The 19,792-nt window shown below is 26.1% G+C and overlaps 1 non-coding gene across 1 annotated transcript; it reads left to right on the top strand.

Annotated features, from left to right (window-relative positions):
* TRNAK-CUU (transfer RNA lysine (anticodon CUU)) lies at window positions 1-73 on the top strand. Its single transcript has one exon. It is a non-coding gene; the product is annotated as a tRNA-Lys (tRNA).
* The last annotated feature ends 19,719 nt before the right edge of the window (window positions 74-19,792 follow it).

Below are 19,792 nucleotides of genomic sequence, written 5' to 3'. Positions count from 1 at the left end.
GCCCGTCTAGCTCAGTCGGTAGAGCGCAAGGCTCTTAACCTTGTGGTCGTGGGTTCGAGCCCCATGGTGGGCGTATTTATTAATTTTGGAAGCCCTGAAGCCCAGAGAATTCAGCCCATTGAGAAATTGTTTTTGTTTTAGCCAAGAACAAAAATATCAAAAGAAAAGAAATTGGATTTTGTAGGTTCAGTTGGGCCTTGTTATTTTTAAGATTCAATCAATTGTATTTTAGCTGTCCAATCAACATACGAGGAAAGACCCAAGAGATATATATATTTTTTCTAATCCAAATAACACTAAGAATAAATCATCCAACTCCTATGCAACCTGCAATAACATTTATTATGTATTTCTCTGATTTTTTTTATAAATTATTTTTATCAACCTTATGAATATCAATAAAAAAATAAAAGAAATAAAAATATATAAATTTTTAAATATGTTCTTATATAACAAATTTAAAAAGTGATATCATACTATTTTTTCTTTCTCATGAAGAGTAACATTAAAAATATTTTTTAAAAAATTACACTGTGACTTATAAATGAGACTAGATGAACCTTCTAAAACATGCCTTTATAAATGAGAGTGGAGGGAGTATATTAGATTCAAATGCACAAAATTTTCCTGAATTTTGAGGCAACTACATATGACATCCCTTATCTTTAAAAGTTTAACATTAATCCCATTAACCTTTAATTGTGTTTTTTAAAACCCCTGTTATTAGTTAGATTATTTTTGTAAGAGTTAAAATGTCATTTAATTAAAAAATATTATTAAAAATATTATATTGTTGAACTATTTACAATCAATTTCTTATATTTTTTGAATAGTTAAGACATTGATAACCAAAAAACATTATTATCACTATATAAAATTTTAAATATTTATGTTTATATTAGTTTTATCCATATTTTTATTATCAATGGTGCATAATTTTATTATTTTAAAATATAAATTTTTATTTATATTTTTAGGTTGGATTAATATAAGGCACATGAATAAAATATTTAAAATTTTACATATTACCAGGTTAGATTAACTTATCCTTCAATATAAGAAAACTACACATCATTGATGACATAAAATGGATTAAACGAATACAAAAATAAATATTTAAAATTTTATACCATGATAATAACATTTTTTGGCTATCAATGCCTAAACTATTCAAAAAAAATTGATTATCTAGAGTTCTACAATATAATATTTTATTTAATAATATTTTTTTAGTTAAATGATATTTTAACCCTTATGAAAAAAATAATAAAATTAATAGTAAAGAACTTTGAAAAACAAAATTAAAATTTAATGAGTTAATTTAAACATTTAAACGTAAAAGGGTCATGTAAAACTGCTTCAAAATTTATAAAAAAAAATTCATTTTAGCCTATATATTAACATCAAGGATCTTGAACCTGTAGATATCAAACTGAGGAAGCCATAAAAATGCCAAAACACTCAATTATTGACGTTGTTTTGCATCATTCGGCGTGGGTATGGATATGGAAATTAATAATAAAGTAAAGAAAAAATTAATATTTAATCCTTCAATTTTTAATTTATTTATAATTTAATCTTTCAATAATGACTCGCTATAACTCAATCTATCATCTTTTGACTCATCTGTGACTCAATTATTTAACTTTTAATTAGTTTATAATTTAATCCCTCAACTTTTGTTAGCTCTATTTTTTCATATTAGCTTAGATATTCCATCAAAGAGTAAGAAAAGTGTGTTTTGGAACAAAATATAAGCATTTATGTCAAAAATTAAGGGATTAAGTTGCAGCAAGTCATATGAGTGTTCACATGATGGGATTGGTACACCCATCTCCCGTGCCTCGTCCTAAAAAAAGGCTGAGATTGAAATTTTATCCTGTGCCTAATCCTATCCCAAAAGTCATCCTGCCCTTTTAGAAATAGGGATGAGACCAAGACGAGATAAAGACATCTTGCCATCTCGATAAATCAGATAATGTAGGAGAAAGATTTAAATAACAACATTCATTAAAATTTTAAATCATGTTATTTATTAAGTTTAAAATCAAAATAATACAAATACATAAATCACAATAATTTAAAGTTAATTATTGAATTATATAATTCACAACTATAAGTGTATAACACATTATGATAGCAATTATAAGTGATTTCTATACTATAAGAGCGATAATAATAGACAAGCTAGGCATGACATCAAGTCATTGTTGTTCTTCTTTAGTTGTGATATGCTAAACTAATTTCTTTTTTAAAAATAAAGCAAGAAATGTGATATAAATAAAAATTATTAAATAGATAGATATAAGAATAAATTGTATTAATATAATTAATATATTATGAAGAAAGATATTAGGAAAAATTATAGCCATACTCATCCCAAAAGAATTACTCACAGATGAGGACTAACAAGAAATGAATTATTATTAAAATAAAAATATGACTTGTTTTTTTTATCAAAATAGGACTTATTGTTGGTCCTTATCTTTAATAAATTTTTTTAGGAGGGGGTTGAATGTGATTCTCCCAAGATATTATCCTCTCTTGTTTATTTTGTGTCATTAAAATCATCAATATAAAAGGCTTTACTTTAAATAAGAATTACACATATTGAAATTATAATTGATATTATTAATATAAGTATAATTAATATATTTAATGTATATTTTTAAAATAAAAAATAATATATATAATATTTGAGACGAGATGGGACATCTTGAAGATAATCCCGTGTCCTATCCTAATTATTTTTGGGCTAAGACAAGACCTGTCTCAATATATCTGGGATGGAATTAGGCTAATTAAGAGGGATGCAAGTTGAACACCTTTAATGAATTATAGTTGAGGGACTGAATTATAACAAATTATGATTAAAAAATTAAATTATAAGTGAGTTAAAAGTTAAAAAATAAAAAATTAATTTTTCCTAAAACAAATAAATTGATAAAATGAGAAAGTTGTGGAAAAGCACCAAACAAGTAAATCAATTGGAGAAAAGGACCAGCTTCAAATTTTGCAATTTTTTCCTTCCAAAATCTATATTTTATCTTCCATAATTCTGCACTTTTTTCACATGTCCTGCAAGTTATATCTTTATCTCTAATTAATTTACTTAATAGGCTCCCATTTTTTCATCTAATTTTCTCGGATAATGTTTGTAGAGAAAATGATCATAAAATCTCTCAAATTATATAAATAATAATTTAGTCTCTCAAAACATCATAATTTTACTAGAGTTTTCAAGAATTTTTGTGTCAATAAATTTTAAATTGAAAAGATTATTTTATTATTATTGATAAGTTATAATTTTTTGTTCAAGTCTTGTAATTTTTTATATAAAAGTTTTTATTCTTTAAAAAAATTATGATTAGAGCTTGTTATTTTAATAACTTGTTTTTAATAATAAAAATTGTATTTGACAAGTTGTGATTTTTTATTCAATTCTTATAATTCACAGAATAAAAATTATTATTTTTTAAGTAAAAATTGTGATTGAAATTTTTTGCTTTGAGAATTATTTTTCAATAACAAAAATTATATTTGATAAGTTGTAATTTTTTATTTCTCTAATCAAAAGTTGTGATTAAAGGTTATTCTTTTTAATTAGAGGAAAATAGTCTCGTCATTTTAAAATTTATTGATGCAATACTCTTTAGAGATTTCAATAAAATTATAATGTTTTAAAAGATTAAATTATCATTTATATAATTTAAAAAAATTATTGTCATTTTTTTATCTTCATAATAATAACCAGAAGAAAGAAGAAAGAGAAAAAAGAGAGGAAAAGATTATGATATTTCGATAATATATTATATTTCTACGGAGGGGAAAATTCTCACTATCTTCTTCCTCCGGTCATGATCTTTTGATGTGGAATTCACGAGTCTCGTACATGATTCTACCATCCGAATAAACCTGTATGAAAGAAATAGTTTGTCTTTAGTAAAATTATTTTGGATCGTCTGTTCAATCTTTAAAAATGGCTTTCTATGCGGTCTAAAAAATGATTTATTGTTTTGAAATTTTATGAGATGCAAAATTTATTTTCTGTTTAGTTAATTAGAATTATAAAAGATCACATTTTATTTCAAAATGCTTTTTCCCCAGACACATGAAAAAGCTTTTCAATTTTCAAATTAATTTTTTCATTCCATCACGCAATACCATGAGAAATTTTAGATATTATCACTTCCTATTTAAATTAATCGGAAACTTCATTATATCAAACTTGAGATCTTAATATAAATTAATTTAACTTCCTTAATTAATTAAACCAAATGCCTACTCGTAAAATCTTTTTTGGCATTTGATAACACCAATAACAGACCAATTAATTGGATGGTGATTAAGAGTTTATTTTTATTTTTAGACAACTAAAATAATTATTGATTAAGACGAGTCGTGAGTTGTTATTATTATCCCATAAGGTTACAAAATATGGAGTGTAGCATTTATTTCTCATCTTTATGTAAGATAAGATGTGAAGTGACGGTGCCCGCACACTGTAAAACCAAATCCATCCATGATCACAGGTGTCAAAATGACCTGGAACTTGAAGTATATACGGAAATCACAACACAATCAATCAATTCATCATTATATTATATTGTATTTATATGATAAAAAACGTGCGTTGGATTCCGTAATCTTCCATATTAAACAGGGATCAATCTAAATCACATCATTAATCTCATTTTATATTTAGAAGTTGTTTTATATTTGTAGAATTTTCTTCGAGATTTAAAATATAGTCCTATTGTATAATGTCCAAATCCTTAAATGAATTTTATAACTGACCTCATTAATCAATGATGAGAGACAGAAATAATTTCCCTTCAAATTAGTCATTATTAATTAATTTATGTTTCTAAAAAGTTGCTAAAATTTTTTATATTTTTTTAATCATACTATTGAATTAAATAAATATAACATTTGACAATTTGACTTATTCAAAAAAATCTTAATTTCTTTCTCGTTCAAAAATTAATATTGATAAAAATTATTTATCTCATGAATTGGTAAATTTTATCTTGTTAATGCTGATTTTATGTTAAAAGGTTAACTTATCACATCTTGAAGGAACACTCAAGAAATTCACCATGAAATTCTCATGAACTATTTAACCTTCAACATTTTTCTTTAATAAATGTAGTTGAAAAAGCATTTGGTGTTTTAAAGAAACGGTTTGCTATTTTAACAAGTGTACCAGCTTTTGGAATTCACACCCAAAAGAATATTGTATTAGTTGCATATATATGTTACATAATTATTTGATAAGCATTGATCCATGTGATAAAGAAACTATAGAGGAGAGGTTATTGATCATGAACTCTCTAATCAAAATAATAAAAACAAGAAGTGTGGCACTAAAAGAGAAGACAGTGAAGAGACGAGAAGAAAAAATTTAGTTAGAGACCATACTGCTGCACATATGCAACATAATTATATATCTCATTAACAAATATATATTTGTATTAACTCTTTGTATTACATGTGTGAACTATATTTTCTTTGTGATTGTTATTTTCATCTCAATAATTTATCCTTATTACATAAATATCGTCATTCTTATTGCATTATTTTTTTAATTAATTGATTAGTTAACACAGTTATGTCAAAGCGAAAGAGTCAAAATGATGTGCGAAATGCATCCAATGATAAAAAATGTTCTTGGACCAATGCCATGGAAGATTTTTCTTGTTGATGCATATATACATTAACACAATTTGAAAAACAAACAAGGAGGGGCATTCACATTAAAAGCACTAGATGGGATTTTATTAAAGATGAGACAAAAGTTTTCTCACAAATAACTAGATAAAATCAAAATAAAAGATCACGTGAATCGGTTGAAGAGCAAATTTACTATTCCTTAGTATGACTTATTTAAGAATGGCTAAGTGAATTTGGATGGGATTCAAACACAAATTTGTGGATTATAGAAACAGAAGTGTGGGAGAAGTTAATTGAGATAATAATATATTAATTAATATTTATACAAATGGTTAGTACGACAAGTCTTAATCTTTCCAATTGAATTAACCTTAATTATGTATTCTTTTGTCCAAGCAAAACTTGAAGCCACTGTATAGAGAAACAAATCAATACCATATCATGAGAAAATACTTACATTATATAGGTAAGACAGGGCGAGTGGTGAGTATGCAGAAAATACATTAGAGATCAAACAAAAAAACTCTACACTAATTGAAAAATCTAATTTATTATAAGAAATTGACATGTTAATTTCTAACAATGAAACAAACTTGCACGGCTTTATTGTAAATAACAATGAAGATGTAAAATTTCTTTACAAGCAAGATTTCAAGTTATAACTATGTCAAAAGATAAAAAGAAAAATAGTAAAATAACAAATGGAGACTTGGGCATGAAGATGTTTTTCAAGTCATTAAGTAGTATGGTTGAAGTTTTTGCAAAATGCTCTAAATTTTTTTCAAAGTATGGCATAGAAATTATCAAGAGTCAATAGGCACATTTTAAGTGACAAAGTAAAGTTTGGGCTCTTTTAGAAGAATTGTAGCTAGAAAGAGATATATTAACCAAAGCTTCTGTGCATACAATACCGAATAAGGTCTTGAGCCGCAAGATACGCAATGAGGTCATTGTGGTTTTGATGTCTTGTAAGAATAATGATATAGATTTATGTTCAAAACAATGTTATTTTTCTTCTTAATTCTTGAGTACTTTATTTGACTATTAATTTTAATTATTATTATTTTTTGTTAAATAAATATTATAATTATTTAATGGAAATTATTTTTTAAAAAAAGTTACTCATATGGATGATATTGAAAGAAAAAAAAAATTTAATCCATTTCATTTCATTCATTTTATAATCAGTCCCAAACAATGAAAAATTCCGTACCATTCCACTTTGCTCCGCTCCATTTTATTTTATCTCATTGATATTTATTCATTTTCATTTAATTATAAACTCTCAAATGTACAGTAAGGGTATTGTTGAAAATAAAGTTAATTAATTATACATTGAAAAACTTAAAATACCTATATTTTTTACATCTATCCTCATAAAAAAAACTTATATTTTTTAATGAAGAAATAATTAATAAAATATAATAAAATAAGGGTATAATTGAATATATATATATTATATATATCAAACCTATTCAATGTCTTATATTTTAAATTAAATGAGACTTTTAGAAAATTCAAATATAGTCTAGAGGGAGTAATTCAATTTATGTTAGAAGGGAAACCATTCATTAGAGGCCTTTTTATTTGGGGGGTTCAGAGTTGAAAAACAAGCGTAAAGTGATTTTTTTAAAATATCTCATTTTTTTTTAAATTTAATTCTTATATAAAAGGCTTATAGTCCTTATTTTTATTTTTTTTTTTTTAAAAGTTTAAAAATTAAATTTTTTAATTATAATATTTCATATATTTTTAAAATATAAATTATAATGTTTAAAAATTAAAAATAAATAATAAAAATTTTAATTTTAAAGTATATAATATATATTCTAAAGTTTAAATTTAATTTAAAAATAAAAATATTTTAAAAATAAAAATATTTTATTTTTTAAATAAAAAATAAAAATGAACTTAAAAAGGTCACCCGAGCTTTTTTTTTAAGGGCATATCAAAATTGAATTTAAAAGCTCAATTTTTTTAAAAATATTATTTTTTTAAAACCTAAATTTTTATAAAAATAAATTTAAATGGGCGATTCTTTAAGTTTGATCATTATTTCTGACTTTAAGGCAGGCGGGATTGTAATACATGACAAATTTAAGAAATTAAGCTATCTTTTTTACAACTTTTTTAAGAAATTTGTCGACCGTGCGTGACTTATATTCGAAATCGGATATGCGCCGGGGCTTGGATGGGGTCGGCAGATAATTAATCAGAACATGAGGGACTAAAAAGGCAATATGTGAAAAGCTATAGGGTGGAGATGGGGAGACGGAAGCTTTCACGACAAGACAAAAGAAAGAAGACAAAAACACTCGATTGCTTTTGTAATTTGCCATGAAGTGGACAGGTCTTCACATTCCAAAAACAAAAAAAAACAAAAGTGGACAAATCTTTACACCTATATAAATCTGGACTCTGGAGTACTGCACAATTGAAGATTAGGACGACAAAATTACAAATTTGTATAATGTTCATTTCTTGATAATATTATCCTATTTAATTTATTCATTGACAACCCTTAGTATTTATATTTATATCTAAGGTCAATTTGATCATGATGTTAAATATGATAGAATAAAACAATATTATTTTATATTTTGTAATTATTGTGTAAAAACGTGTTCATGCATCACATTTTTATTTTTATTAAAAGTAATATAAAATTTACATAAAATCATACTATAGGTCAGGGATAGTTCATCATTTCTTAAACTCTATACAACATGTAGGATTGAGTTGTTAAAGTATACATATTTCACAATGGTAAATTTAAAAATTTATTAAGTTTTAAGACATTGTTAATAAATTTTAATATTTTTTTAATTCTGATTAAATATATTAAAAATAACTTATTTATTATAAAAGTATATCAAATCAAATCCAAACAACTTTTTTCTAAACAATAATTATTGGATTGGATTTCTGAACCTATCAAATGGGAGTGTACTCTCTGCCGTCCCCCCCCCCCCCCCCAAAAAAAAAAAGGGAGTGTACCCTTCTATTCTATAAAGCTTGAGTTTTATCTTTGGCAATTATATATGAAGTAAACACAAATACATGAGTGTGCGAGAGTGATAGTGGAAGGAGGGGAATTAGAGAGCCCTACAACAGTTTTAATCTATGACAACAATTAACTTTACAACAAGTAAAAAAAGTGTTACTTAAAATATGAATAAGCAATGGTTTTTCAAATGTAACTAATAATTTTAATTTTAGATAACAAATATTGAGCAGCATGTAAAAATTGTTGCGTAAAAAAGAACTGTTTAGACAACACTAATGACCTGTTACCTATGATAACAAGTAACAATTTTAAACTTCTTGCGTATTGGGTTTCTTATAACTAATAGTTATGTTACAAGTTGTCCATGGTTAAAAATATACTAATTAATGCTATGCTTGACAAAAGAGAAAAATGCAAGGGAGAAAAAAGTGAGGAGAGGGAATAACATTTTTTCCTACTTGACTATAGAAAAAAAGAGTAAAAGAAAATAATATGTAAGATCCACATATTTTTACTTCCAGCTTTTTTATCTAAATATAGAGAATTTGAAAAAGAAAATTTTATTTCTAAATTTACCCCAATTTCCAAATTTTATATTTATAGTGTAGATACATTTTGATTATGAATTTTTGTAAAACAAGTAGTATATTCAATTTTTATATTAATTATAAAAATGTGAATTTAAAATTTTTAGTTAAGTTTCTTATAGTTGGTTGTAGTTTCAAAATTTTAAGATTATTATATTTTTAATACTTTAATAAATAACATTTTAAATTGGATAAATGAATATGGTTTTTAATTGATTTTTATGATTTGAAATTGAACTATAGGAATGTTGAATCATCTGATGCCACTCTGAAATTAAGGTGATATGCATATTTGTATCATTGGAGTTTTGGCTCTTAGCATTGCAATTTTGAGGAGACTTGTGACTCTTATGCTTCTGCAAGCTAGTTGAAGTTGTGATTCTTGGGCTAGAACTCATGCCATTAAATTGAGATGGAAAGGAGAAATTTAGGGCTTGTTGAATTTTTGTTTTCATTTTTTATTTTTAAAATTGTTTTGCAATATTATTTTAAAATTGTTTCCAAAGCAAAAAAAAATGACAATTATTTTGGTTATGTTAATTTAAAAATAGTTTTAAAATTTAAAAATAAGCTAATAGTGATAATTATAGGCAGTTAATGGTGATGATTTATAATAAAAATTGATTAAGGTTGCTGTAATTTTTAATAATAAAATGTAATGTATTTTAAAATAAAAAATATGTTTTTATTTTATTTTTTTGTTTTTAAAAACAAAAAAATGAAAACAGTTTTAAAAATAATTAAATACAAAATATTTAACCAAACAAGTTTTAAAATTTTTTCTGTTTAAAAAAAACAGTTTTTGAAAATAGAAAACAAACAAGACCCTAGTCTTTTGGTTTTTATCTTAAAATCAAATTCCTTGAAGACTTTTTGTATACTTGTATTGTTGATATACTTTGGCTTTATTTATTGTATGTTTAAATTATTATTACTTTTAAAGTTGAATCCCATTGAGTGGTTGTTAAAATCCATGCTATAAGTGCCATACAATTCTTTCATCTCCATCATGAAGGATAATATAAATGGTTCAGTTTCAAAGTGAAGATGGAATTGAGCGTTTTTCATAAAAGGAATCAAACAAAGTTAGATTGGGCTAACTATCTGCTGAACACTCTTGGGGACCCTTGAATTGGTTTGTTCTGGATTTCAAAGTGAACATACTTTTTCACTTGCGTTTGAGGATTTTTTTTCTTGGTGGGATGCATGTGTGTGGTTCTATTTTTCTATTGTTTGCTACATTTTTAATTTTTGATTATTTTGATTTGGAAACTTCATGTTTAAAATTCAAATCTCCATGATTGGTTCTTATATGGTTTCTTAGCATGGGCAATCAACATTTTTTCCCTTTGTATCGTTACTTTTGCCTAACATTTAGGTCCTAAATTGGAATATTAATTTGTCTTTATACAAATGTTCTTCAAGTTGCTGGTTTAGTGTGTTTTCATATTCTTAATATGAGTTGCGAATGTTTTAGGTTGATCATTATAATTACAAATCAGAATCTCTCTCTGTCTTTGTTTTTGGTGTTTCATTTTCTACTTGTTCATATCACAATGTGATGATATTCTTTGTTTGAAAGGAACTGTGTGGTTTGGAGGCTATTGGAGAGAATGCTTTTAGGAAATTTCACACACACAACACACACACAAGATGCACATTTAAAACATTTGTGAAATTTATCAATACTTAATGTTATGTCTTAAGTTGATATGATGAAGTTTTCTTGTAGAACATTGTGAATATTCTTGAAATTATTTAATGATTAAAGTATTTTAGGGTTAATGATTATTTAAATGTAGCACGAGAAAATTATGTGGCATATTTTTCTTGCTAGATGATTCCTCATTGAAAAAAATATGATTGCTTGCATAATTATTTTTTTAATTGTTTAACTAAAACAGGCAACATTTGATAGTTGCTGCCCGCACTTCATTGTTACAAGCAACAATTAAAATTTGTTAATAAAGATGGGCAACAGCCAAAATTTATTGCCAAATTCAATGACTTAAAACCGTTACTTAAGGCAACATTTTTATCATTTGTACCCTAAATTTTTTTTAAAAAAAAACTGTTATTGTAATAGATAAAGGTCATTTGGACTACAACCATAAACTATTGCCTATAGTCATAGGAAACAATTTTTTGTCCTATGTTTTTTGCTTGTTGCTATAGACAAAAAATATTACTGATATTACTCTCCATTTTTTGTTCTATATTTTTTGCTTGTTGCTATAAACAGTTTTTGCTTGTTGATATTACAAAAAATATTTTTTTCTTGTTGCTATAGATAAAATATATTAGTATGATAAGCTTATCTCACCTCAAATTTAGGAAATTTTAATGGGCTCAGACCAATTGAGATTGAGTCGGGTCAGAACTCTTTCTGATATAAGCTTTATCACCAATGTTGTCAAAATCACAAAATTTTTGATTAAGTTGATACAACTTCTTTACCAGTTGAATTAAGTTTTCAATTTTTTGTTCTTTCCTATTAATTATGTTGGTATTACACACACACACACACTATTTTCGTCCCAACAGTTACACTAATTAATTTTATATTATGCATACTTTTCGTCAATCTCTGTTTCCATATATATCCTCCTCGTCTTGGTGAGAAGTGTGTACAAGTCCTCTCATCTGATTTACGAAGTCTAGAGAAGCTCATCTTTGTTTCATTGTCTGTTCGGCCCTAAATTTGTTTCACTGCCTACTTTCCTCCTTCTGATCCTCACCTTCTTCTTCCTCTTCTTCGTTTTTATATTTATGATCTTTTCTGCTTCGATTTCTCAATTATCATCAGATTGTAATTTAATTCAGATAATTAAGACACTTCGAACAGAGAGATCTATAGAGAGAAGGGGGGGGAGTTTAGGGCTGCACAGTCAATGAAACTGAGGTCAAAGCTCTCTCATATTCAAGCAAAGTATCCTGACGATCATCTGTGCAACAAGTATTTTGAGGTATGTTTTTTGTTGATCTCTCTCTCTCTCTCTCTCCATTTACCTTTTTTGGCTTCTCTTGATTGATTGATTATGTGCTTGAGGTGCTTCTTAATTAAGACCTATGCCAAAATCTTGCCCCCTGTTGTATCTTTTGACTTCATTTTTCCCTAAGAAGGAGAAGAAATGCCACAACTGAGTATCATCATCTTCAGGAGTTTAATGAATTGAGTTCGCTGTATATGAATTTAAGCCACGAAGTATATATAAAATTTTGTTTAAGATTATTATGCAATTTGATACATTAATGCATTTTTAATTCTCCTTCAATCTTAACAATTACTCTGTGTGTGTGTTATCATTTATCAACGGCCAAATCAGTTGGTATTTATTTTGCAGAAGTTTTATCATTATTATTATCATTTTGCCATAGTAGAAGCTAAATATTAGTTAACTGCAAGAAATTTCAATTTCGGAGTTTTTCAGATTTGTTCACTTAAGGATAAAGAACTTGTGATGGTGATTTTCTTGATTAGCTGTTTTATTACTTTTTCTGAAATTGATGATCCTTATCCAAGATGTCTAATCATGTTTAACCATGTTACTGAGCAAACGCAGTTATCTCGTTCTTCTTCTTTTTGTTTGTTTGTGTGTGTAATATTTGTGATAAGGATTTTCGCTACTAAGAACAAGTAATAAACCGCTGCTAACAAAATTGTTTTATATATATATATATATATATATAAGAATGGAAATTCAAAGCCCCAACCACAAGCTTATAATTCATAGCACTTCATGTTTTTAATGTTAATATATATAATGTTAACGTGCGTGTATCTATAAATGCACTTTACAAACACACTTAAAATTGTAATACATTAATAATTTAGGAGTAAAAATGCACCCTCATAAATTCACTTGACATAATAAGTGATATTTTTGATCAAATTAAAATCTCAAGTAACTTTTTAACTGTCCACATTAGAGATAAATATGTTACGTTTTAATTTTTTTACATGTGAAATTGTTATAATAAATAATTTAAGATATTGGGTGTTTTTCGAAAAATAGTTTAGAGATAAAAATATATTTTTATTCTAAAAAAATATTTGAAAAAATAGATACTGCAAGAAGATATTGGTTAATTTAGTATTCTAAAAATTTATAATTAGTCAGCAACAGTTTTACCCAAATAAATAAATCATGATATATAGTAAACTAATTATATAATATAAATCTGTATATAATTAACATTTGTTGTGTGTGGATCTAAACATGAAAGGGCCGAAACAAAGCAAAAGACAAAGGGACTAGAGAACAGGATTGATCCGAGTAATCATTTAATCATAATTATATATATGTAACGTCCTCAATTAAAAGAGTTTGACTGAATATGCATAGAGAGAGTGTGTTATATTATTAGAGTTAATAATTCGGTTGGGTAGACTTATTTAAATCGAGCTTGAAATATCCTGACATTTAAAAAAACTCATATAACTAAGTTAGACCTTAACCTATCGAGTTTATTCAAGCTGACTCGAATACCCAAATTATTAAATATTTATTTTTTATATAATTTTAATTATGTTTTAAAAAATTAATAGTTTCAGTTGTATATTATTTTATTAATAATAAAAAAGAAATTCAAGCATTCAAACTAAACCTATCAACGTTCAGGCTTGAGCTGTATTTTTTTTGAGTGACTCAAATAAACTTAGAGTATAAAAAAAAATTTTTAAACTTTCAAACCTAATTTTACAATTTTTTAAATTTATTTGAATTGATAAATCAAGTTTGGTCCGGAGTTATCGCTAGATTATTGGAGGAGGGGTTAAATAAATGATAGATGATAGATGGTGCGTACTGCGTAGGAGCGTTGGCACTGGGTCGTTGATTAAACCAAACAGTTCCTAATTCTCTTGAACGTAACGTTGTCGTTTGTCATCATATTCTATCTACCCTTACAGAGTTGCGACAGATATCCGAAAGTCAATTATTGTTTTTCTATTTTTCTATTTTTAATTCCTTAATTACATGCGCCAAACAACCTTTTCATTATTTGTTAGGCTTTCATAATATTATTTTTATTTTCTCATTAAAATACTAAAGTCTCATTTAGTTATTAAAAAAATAAAATAAATTGAAATAATAAAGATAGTAAAAAATATATATAAATATATTTATAAGAAGGATGGATAACTTAGTTTCATGAGAGTGTGATAATTTTCATATTTGTAATATGTATTAATAAGTTTTATCATACTTAAGGGTAATTTAATTTATTTTTATCTTAATTTTTTCAATTTATTTTATTTTATTTTATTTTTTTATAGTAATCAAACAAGACCTAAAATTGTGTCTATAATATTTTTCACACGCTAGATACTACTACTGGAATAACATTCAACAAGTGGAGCGACACGTCCCTTTTGGTAGCATGAAATTGAGATTAAAAAAATGGGAGAGGAAGTGAAGCTGAAAAATAAATTGTTTGGTATACTGAATCTCATTTCTCCTTGAAATTTGGTTATATCAAAATTGGTGTAACTCACTTGCCTCTTCATATTTATGGAATCAATTTTCTCCTTTACTTCCTTCATAAAAAATGACCCCTTTTCATATGCATATCAAACATCATTTAAAACTTCATTTTCACCTTACTTTCACTTTTTCTTTCATTTCGACTTATATCAAAAACTCTCCTCATAAGGCTAAATGTGTTTTGTCATGGTTGGTGTCATTGTAATTAAAGATCAATTCAGACTAAAAGTAAGAATATTGAAGTTTTAATTCTTAAGGGCCTATTTCTATACACATCCAAAATTAATTCTAGGTCCAAAATCATCATTTTGGAAAATATCATCCAAACACCTTCAATTTTTCTATACTTCTGAAATTTTATTTGACATAAGCTATTTTTTTCTCCATTTGAGAATCAATTCTCATCATTTGAATATTTTTTATTTTCTTCGTTTTTATAATTGAGTCTAAAAAATTACTCAAACATTTTTAACTATCAATATCAATTACAAAAAAATTATCTAAACATCATGAAATTTTATTAATCATTTTTGTCAATTAAAATCTAATCACACCCCCCCCCCAAAAGAAAGATGTAATGTTGAGTTTTAAACCGTACATTGATTGGCTCAATATATGTTCCCCAAATGATATTGAATGGCTGGAAAACAAGACATCCCATCATGTTCTGCTGTCTAAACGGTTTAGGTAACTGAAAATAAGACATTTAGTCTTTTAATTACGGTAGTTGAAAAATATGAATAAGAGAAACATGAATCGATCAAAACGCGTGTGTGTGTGTGTGTTCATGGCAATGAGCTTATTTCTTTAGCAAGCATTGTATCAATGACCTGGCATGTCAGGAGGGGACACTAGTTGGGTTGATCCTTGATAGTTTCATGTCCGATCCAGTGAACAAGTGAAAAAAAAAAAAAAAAAGTTGAGAATTATATATAAGTCACAATGGAGGGAAAAAAATAATTAATTTTTTTAACTGGAACTTGATTGTAAATCTTGAGAAACCAGATTTGTTGCCCATGCAATGCACGATATATTTTAATATTAAAAGATAAAAATAAAATTAAATATAAAAAATAATTTATTCTGTATTAGAAATAGTTTTGCCCATATATAAATATATATTAAAGATAAAATAATTATTTATTTCATCTTAAAGTGAATTAACCCATGAGATATTTGTATTTGAGAAAATAATAGTTAGGTTTTCATATATTAAATTAATGACAATTAGGTCTTCAATAAAATTTTTTACAAAATAAATTATAAATATTAATTCAAATAGTTACAAATAAAAATTTCTATTACAATATAAGAGTTATATTTTATACTTACATAATTATCTGTAATTGAAACTTCTGAACTTATAATTATTTGAATTGATATTTTTAACTAGTTTTTTTAAAAAATTATCAAAAACTTAACTGTCATTAATTCAATATTTTGAAACCTAATTATCATTCACTCTTTGTATTCTTCCTTTGATTAATATGTGGGAAAATTTTGAAATCAAGTCAAAAAAATATACTTCCTATTAAGTTCTCCCCCTATAATTAATTGAAGAAACAAATTTTCCCTCAATTCTGATTCCATCATCAGTTGTTCCGTGTAAATTAAAATCTGAGCAATAATTTCTGTTTTGCAATACGATAAGGGTAACTTTTTAAAGATCTTATGTATATTAAAAATATATGAATAGTTTTTTAAAATTTCTCACCACCTGCAAATTAAAATATAATTAACATTTTGACAAAAAATATAATTAACTTATTTTTTTCAAAAATTTGTTTGCCCATGCATCATCCTCAGAAAAATAAAACATGTAAGATAACAAATGCTATACTATAATGTATGTTATAATTGTATTTATAAATTACAATTAAGGAAAAAATAAGAATAAATAGAAATTATGTATATATTAAATACTGATTTTAAATTAAGAAAATAGCACAGACAATATTATAGCATTTCGTCATGTTCTATATGCAAGTCACTTTTAATTTAACCACCTCACTATAATTAATGAGATGAGCTAAATTATTACTTTTGTCTAATTTTTTAATTTATCATTATTAAGTACGTCATATTTAGAAGATAATTTTTTTTATATGTAAATTTTTTCTATATTCATAAAAAAATATTAAAAGCTAAAATTTAAAAAAATTAATGATATAATTTTTATGCAAAAAACGTATAAAATATATCATCAACTATTATGTCTATGTTAAAAATACAAAGAATACTTTATTATTTTACGGCATGTTATTCACTCATAAAATTAAAATTTGAGTATAAACATTTTGGCTTTGTATTTAGCTTCGTATTTTATTCTATTTTTTATTATTGTTACTGCAAATCAATACTCACATTTTTATTACAACTCTCAAATTTATTAGGGAGAATCACATCCAATCACCAATTAAACAAATTATTCGTAAATAAGAACTAATATGAAATATACTGTTCTTAAAAATAAAAATACTGACTTGCTGTTCTTAAACGAGATTTATTATTAATCTTTATTTGTGAATAATTTGGTTGAGTGATTCTTGAATGTAATTATCCCTATTTATTATTATTTATTTTTACTTTTAATTTCACTCTTATGTTTTTTTAACTATGTACCCCACAACTATCTTTGTAATTATGGGCCCCATATTCTCACAATTTTCTCAAATTCTTTCCATTTCTATACAAATAAAAAAATATTTAAAAAAATTAATGGGATTTTACTGTTTATAAAACTATTGATCAGCCGTAAACCCCATTAAACTTTTTTGTGCAAACCAACCCCCCCCCCCCCCAAAAAAAAAAAACTTTTATCAGACAAAAGTCTCAGAAATCAGATTCCCATCAAAGCGTTTCAGCCGTCCGGATTGATCGGTGTCAATATCTTCGTAAGCGAAAAAACAAAAATGCCCCTTTAAGTAACTTGAGGGAAAAAACTACCTGTGAAAAATGAACCTTTTTTTCCCTTTTTTCTTTTTGGTAATAAAACTTCTTTTTTTTCTTTGATACAGCGTGAAAAATGATCTTGAGACTAATACAAGGGGGGAACAAAAGGCTCGAGGCTCTGTTTGGATCAGCATTTTGGGCCCAAAACCTATTCCTAACCCCAAAAAGCAGGCAAACATTACGGTAGTTACCACCCTTGATATAATTTAGATAATTCAAGTTTAATATTATAATTCTTTTATAATTTTATAAATTGAATGTTCAGATTTATTTTGGATGATCTATATTTAATATTAATTTTTTTATAATTTTTATTGGTAAATTACAATATAAAAAAGAAAGAAATTCTTTTAACTGTCACTTTTCAAAATATATTTTTTTTAAAAAAAATTACAAGTTAAAACCGCTAAAATTGAACCATCCAATCTCACAAGAGCCGAAGACCGTGGCATGTGAAAGAACAGTTACTTGGGGTCTAGAGTTTGCGTTTGCTCAACGCAGATCCAACGAGCTTCATGAGGTCGAATGCTCCTCTAGGTGTGGCCCAAGCAAACAATAACAAGCCATAAAACTGCCCCTAATCTTTTTTTCCCGTGTTAAGAGTGTTAGTATTAGTTAAGTAACCGTTCCATTGACTCACTTACCCAGGCAAGCTTGTTCTTAAGGCAATTACCTTAAATGGATCAAATCCAAATCAAGAAGTCTTGTTGCATCGTATGGACATGAATCCATCACAATACACTTTACCTTTTGTCAAGTAACGAAAGCAATTTTCAATAATACTTTCTTTATAATGACCATAAACAAAAGTTAAGATCAATCATTGACCAATATTAATTTATATTTACCCCAACTTGTATTTACTCATGAATAGCTTTATGTTGCAATGTCTTGAATCGAATGTATACATGGATTAGAAGTACTAATCCATGATTCATGTCATCAACCTAAATCAACCACCATTAATGTTGTCTACAAAGAAATATTTCAAAATGTGGATCCAAATATTTCTTATAGACATTAATCTAAGGAATATTTGAAGGTCAATTCCTACCAACTATAAAATTCTTTATCTCTGTTTACTATAAATTTAATATCATATATAAAGAATGTTTGAACTGCATTTACCATCTAGTGGCCAAATGAAAACAAAGATTGTGCTTACGATTTTTAATGACAAGGGGCTAGGTCCTTATTATTTGTTATAGTGTCTGTATTCCACTTTTTTATATAAAAAAAGAGAGAATTACATATAGATCTCATACAAAAAAAATTATTATATTAAGGTCATTGACAATCATCACTTTATAACAATTAATTTCTTTGTGTAAATTTTAGCGTAATTCTTCCTTAAAAAAAAAAAACCCCAAAGTTATGTGGTTGACGACTTCACAGGTTTCTAATATTTTAACTGGCTTGTACTCTAGCCGGAGTCCACAAAATTGAATAGGAAGGAAATGTGACAATTTTTATTCTAAAAAAATAAAATAAAAATATGCTGCAAATATTGTTGATCCCTATGTTTTTTTAAAAAACAAAAAGTAAGTTCTATTCCCTATATTTAGAAAAAGGGCGCATATTTTTTTCATTTTTAAACAATAAAAAAGAGAGAGGAAAATTTGTTCTAGCATCTTTTGATTTTCAATGCGCTTGGGGGTAAAAAAATCCAAGAGGCCCTTTGATCATTCAATAAATTCAACTAACTCAGGATGTCAAGTAATTTTTTTCTTTTTTTTTTGTATTTGTTAAGAACATTTTTTTAGATAGAATCATTAATTCTCTCAATAAACAAAAAATTTATAGAAGATACACCTTATATTTTTATTTTCTATTTTTATTTGAATGTTAAGTATTTTTTTTATTTGAAAATCTTGCATTACAATGGCATAAAGACTTTGATTATTTGTTCCTTGTTAGATTTGTCTGTTTCCTTCAAAATTCTCCGAGTTCTACTTGTGGAAACGTCCTTGCCCATGTGATAATTCTGCTTCAGATTGTAACATCCACTTATCGTCCAGCCTCATGATTATCAGGGCAAGACAGTACAAGAACTCTCAGTTGAATCGCCCGTGAAGCTCACACAACCG

This window comes from Prosopis cineraria, unplaced genomic scaffold, assembly GCF_029017545.1.
Source record: "Prosopis cineraria cultivar Desert tree isolate PC_DT_omini unplaced genomic scaffold, ASM2901754v1 PC1, whole genome shotgun sequence".
Taxonomy (NCBI): domain Eukaryota; kingdom Viridiplantae; phylum Streptophyta; class Magnoliopsida; order Fabales; family Fabaceae; genus Prosopis; species Prosopis cineraria.
The sequence above is the reverse complement of the archived record's forward strand: the minus strand, read 5'-3'. Positions and strand labels throughout refer to the sequence as shown.